Here is a 4,885-nt window from a genome sequence, read left to right as displayed (position 1 = left end):
TTAAAAAAGATAAATTTAGTGAAATAAGATTAGATGAAATTGATATGTAAAAAATAATCTCAAGCTATCAGGCATGTTTAGTTGTTGAAAGACTAGATTTCGTCTCATTAAAACCACTATAAGAGCAAAGCTTCTGTTCAGTTCAGTTCAGTTGCTCAGTCATGACTGACTCTTTGTGACCCCATGGACTGCAGCACATTAGTCTTCCCTGTCCATCACCAACTCTGGAAGCTTGCTCAAACTCATGTCCATTGAGTTGGTGATGTCATCCAGCCATCTCATCCTCTGTCATCCCCTTCAGTCTGTCCCAGCATCAGGGTCTTTCCTAATGAGTCAGCTCTTTGAGTCAGGTAGCCAAAGAATTGGAATTTCAGCTTCAGCATCACTCCTTCCAATGAATATTCAGGACTTATCTCCTTTATGATTGACTGGTTGGATCTCCTTGCAGTCCAAGGGACTCTCAAGAGTCTTATCCGGCACCACAGTTCAAAAGCATCAATTCTTTGGCATTCGGCTTTCTTTATGGTCCAGCTCTCACATCCATACATGACTGCTAGAATGTGGTTCACTGGAGAAGGCAATGGCAAACCACTTCAGTATTCTTGCCTTGAGAACCCCATGAACTGTATGAAAAAGTGAAAAAAAGCTTCTGGTATTAATTACTATTTACCTTTATTCTTTAATATTAGCCAATTCAATTAGATGAGAAAAATGATTATATTAAAAACATAAATGATAAAGAAGTAATGTTGACTCACATTTTAAATGGTTATAATGAATAAGCATATCAATAAAAATATGTAAAGTCTAGAAATAGAAGAAAATATAGTAATTCTGTGAAAATACTTAGCCTTGATAGTAATCAAAGGCATGCAATTTAAGACAATAAAGGCTTTTTCCTATTAAATTACAAAACTAAGCTTAATAGAAATATTCAAAATTGCCACTTGTGAAACAAACATTCTTAGGTACTTTCAGTAAGACTACGTGTTTGTACAGCCTTTCAGAAGTCTTGGAAATAGTATTAAAAATGTTACTACAGTTTGATGCAAGCATTTCACCTCTAGATGTTTCTCCTGAGGAAATATAAGCAAGGATGTGCCTTAAACATTTTGTTTTTTTAATAACAGGAAATTACAGATACCTGGTTTGGTTATGATCTATTGTTAAGAAACTGGTCAGAAGGTTTTGTTTAATTTTACTATTAAAAAAAGATTGAGAGGAGTGGGAGGGAAAGCGGATCCCCGAGCCCTGCACGAGCAGATAGCGTGGGTGTGGCCCTTATCCACCTCCCCTGTCCCCCAGGAACGCCAGTGGGGTGATGCGCTGAGACCTCATTTTTCTCGTTCCCCTCGTGGTGCCTCTTCACCCACAGGTTTCTTCATGGGCTGGACTGTAGTTGTGCTGGTCAGAAGGTCAGCGGCTTGGCTGCCAGTTACTACCTGATCCGGGCCCCCTGTCCCTGCCAGGTGGTCTGGGTGGAGGGCAGCGAGCGCCTGGGAGGCTGGATCCGCTCAGTATGAGGGCCAGATGGTGTTATTTTTGAACTTGGACCTCAAGGAATTTGGCCGGGGGGCAGCCCTGGGAGTCTGGACCCTGCTCCTGGTTTCTGAGCTTGGCTTGAACTCAGAAGTGTTGCCTGTCCTGGGAGGCCATCCAGGTGCCCAGAGCAGGTTCCTGTATGTAGGTGGTGCTCTACCTGCCTTGCCCTCTGGCATCACGGGGCTCCTCTGACCTTCACCTCCCTTCTCCAAACTTCTGTTCTGGGCTGGACTGAGGGATTTGACCACCCCTAGTGGAAAAGACCCTGATGAGACTGTACACAGTCTTGCCCAGCGTGCCTTGCTTCTAAGGTGACATCTTTTGCAGTGGAGTGTTTGAGCTCACAGCATTAGCTCAGCATCAGGTCCTGTTTCCCAGTCTCTTCCAAGCTGAGCAAACCCATCGTTCCATATTACTGGGGCCGCTGCTGGGGGCAGGGTGGGGCCCACAGCTGGGTTCAGCACTTATTCGCCAAGCTCAGGCTGAGTGCATCATGATGCCAGTAGTCACTCCATGGAGGGCTGGAGACAATGCCCCAGGCCATTAACACCCACCTGACTAGTAGGGGCGTCAGTGTTCTCCAAGGCCAGCCTGTCTGTGGGCTCAGTCTCCAGGCAGAAGGCGCTGGAAGGTGTCTCTAGGGGACAGCAGCCTGGAGGCGGACCACATTATTCGTGTCATTCCAGCTTCAGTGCTCAGCAAGCTGCTCTCTGCTGAGGCTGCCCCTCTGGCCTGTGCCCTGAGTACCATCACTGCTGTGTCTGTGACTGTGGCAAATCTGCAGTACCAAGGAGCTCGTCTACCTGTCCAGGGATTTGGACACTTGGTGCCATCCTCAGAAGACCCAGTCATCCTGGAAATTGTGTATGACTCCATTGCTTTCCCTGAGCAGGATGGAAGCCCCCCTGGCCTCAGAGTGACTGTGATGTTGGGAGGTTCCCGGTTACAGACACTAGAAGCCAGGGGCTGTCTTATCTCAGGAACTGTTCCAACAGGAGGCAGAGAAAGCTACTGCGACTCAAGTAGGACTGAATGAGCTACCAAGTCACTGCTTGGTCCATCTACACCAGAACTCTATCCCCCAGTATACATTAGGCCACTGGCAAAAATTGGAGTCAGCTACCCAATTCCTGGCTGCTCAGAAGCTGCCTTTGACTCTGGCCGGAGCCTCCTATGAGGGCCTTGCTGTCAATGATTGTATGGAGAGTAGGCTTCAGGCAGCAGCCTGTGTCTTGGGCACAGAACCTAACAGTTGGTCCTCAGCTCCCACTTCTTGCCCCTGGTGGCAGGGATTCTCTCACCTATGAAAATAAAAGTTGCTAAAGCTTGAAAAAAAGAAAGCTTGGAAGTACTGCTGCTGCTGCTGCTGCTGCTAAGTCGCTTCAGTCGTGTCCGACTCTGTGCGACCCCATAGATGGCAGCCCACCAGGCTCCCCCATCCCTGGGATTCTCCAGGCAAGGATACTGGAGTGGGTTGCCATTTCCTTGGAAGTACACAGAACAAAAATTGTGTATATCTAGGTGGCAGGATGAGTTTAATTTACATTTTATGATTTCTTCAATCATCTATTTGTATAAAAGTTTGTAAGAACTTTTAAATATCATGTTACGTAGAGAAAACAATATATATACATATATGTATTTATTATTTGATTCCAGATGCCAATAAAAATGCTTAGGAAAAAACCCTGAAATTTAAAATGTTAATGGTAGCTGCCTCTGGGAAATGAAATTATGAATGATCATTATTCTTCATATGCATCTTCCTGTACTTTTCCAAACTTTTTTCTTTTCTGTAATTAAAAAAAAAAACAAATTCCAAAAGCAGAGTAAGAAACATGAAGGAAAGTAACCTTTACCCTATTCATTAAATTAAAATTTGCTCTTTTTTTTGTTAGTTCCTTAATCCTTGATTTTAAGTGTGATCCCAGTAGGGGGCTCATTTGAATTGTTTCACTTTCACATCCATATTTTATATTTCCTCCAGGAGACTTATTTTGAGGAAATATACAAATTAAGACTATATTTTAAGAAATGAAAGTAAAAAAACCACCTCACAGTCCCATGCTTCTGATCATTTCAATTTTCAGTTCTCTTGGACGAGACACAGGACTGTCTCTCTTCATGGTTTTCATTTCATCAATTTGAAGTTGAAGTAATGAAATGGGAATAAAAAGATTATCTATACTGAAATAAAGCTTAATGGAGCTCCATGTTCCTCCTCCTGTATTTTCTCCTTAAATTGTAATGTTATCATTTATCTTAGTTTGATTAAGAAAAGAAACCTTCTTGCCCCACCCTCCTGCTGCCTATTATAACCCCCCATTTCATACAGCTCCTCAGAGCACTCTTCTAGTTGCTGGATGGCTTCTCCTTTATTCTCCCTTTCTTTTCTTACACTATTCCTTTGCAATAACCCTGCCCCATTAGGGAGAGATGATGTTCAAGAGGTAGCCAAAGCCAGGTCAGTGCTGATGCTCAGTCATGTACAACTCTTTGTGACCCCATGGGCTATAACCCAACAGGTTCCTCTGTCCATGGAATTTTCCAGGCAAAAATACTGGAGTAGGTTGCCATTCCCTTCTCCAGGGGATCTTCCCAATCCAGGGACTGCATCTCTTGTGACTCCTGCTTGGCAGGCAGATTCTTTACCACTGAACCACCTGGGAAACCCTTATAAAAAATGAAATTTATTTAAAATTCAAGTAATAGAAAAATATGGGATAAATAAAATATCATTTAAAATCCCAACACAGAAGTGTATTTTTTTGTTTGATTTTTTACAATTTATTTATTTTTAATTGAAGGATAATTGCTTTACAGTATTGTGTTGGTTTCTACTGAACATGAACATGAATCGGCCGTATGTTTACCCATGTGCCCTCCCACTTGAAGATCTCTCCCACCTCCTCCCCATCCCACCCCTGTAGATTGTTACCTGGGTTGAGTTCCCTGAGTCATACAGCAAATTCCCATTGGCTATCTAGTTTACATACAGTAAAGTATGTTTTGTTTCCATGTTACTCTCTCTATATATCCCACCTTCTCCTTCCTCTCCAACAAGCCATGTCCATAAGTCTGTTTTCTGTGTTTGCAACACAGAATTATATTCAGTGATATCCACACATTGTTAGTATCTCTTGTCTGGATGTACTCAGATTGAGGAGCATGACTAGATCAATAGCAAGAAGCAATTTAAGAAAAAAGGCATCAATCTATACTCAAAAAAAAAAAAAAAATACTGAATTTACCTTGAACTAAACCAAAAGAAGAAAATTAAATGGAAATAATTTCTAAGTGAAAAATTAGCATTTCATCCACAAAAGACATTAGAGGTGTTAAA

The 4,885-nt window shown here is 42.5% G+C and overlaps 1 pseudogene; it reads left to right on the top strand.

Annotated features, from left to right (window-relative positions):
* The first annotated feature begins 1,322 nt into the window (after window positions 1-1,322).
* LOC100141242 (protoporphyrinogen oxidase-like) lies at window positions 1,323-2,974 on the top strand (annotated as a pseudogene).
* Window positions 2,975-4,885: the final 1,911 nt, after the last annotated feature.

Source organism: Bos taurus, chromosome 26 (genome assembly GCF_002263795.3).
Source record: "Bos taurus isolate L1 Dominette 01449 registration number 42190680 breed Hereford chromosome 26, ARS-UCD2.0, whole genome shotgun sequence".
Taxonomy (NCBI): domain Eukaryota; kingdom Metazoa; phylum Chordata; class Mammalia; order Artiodactyla; family Bovidae; genus Bos; species Bos taurus.
This window is presented reverse-complemented; position numbering and strand designations above follow the sequence as displayed.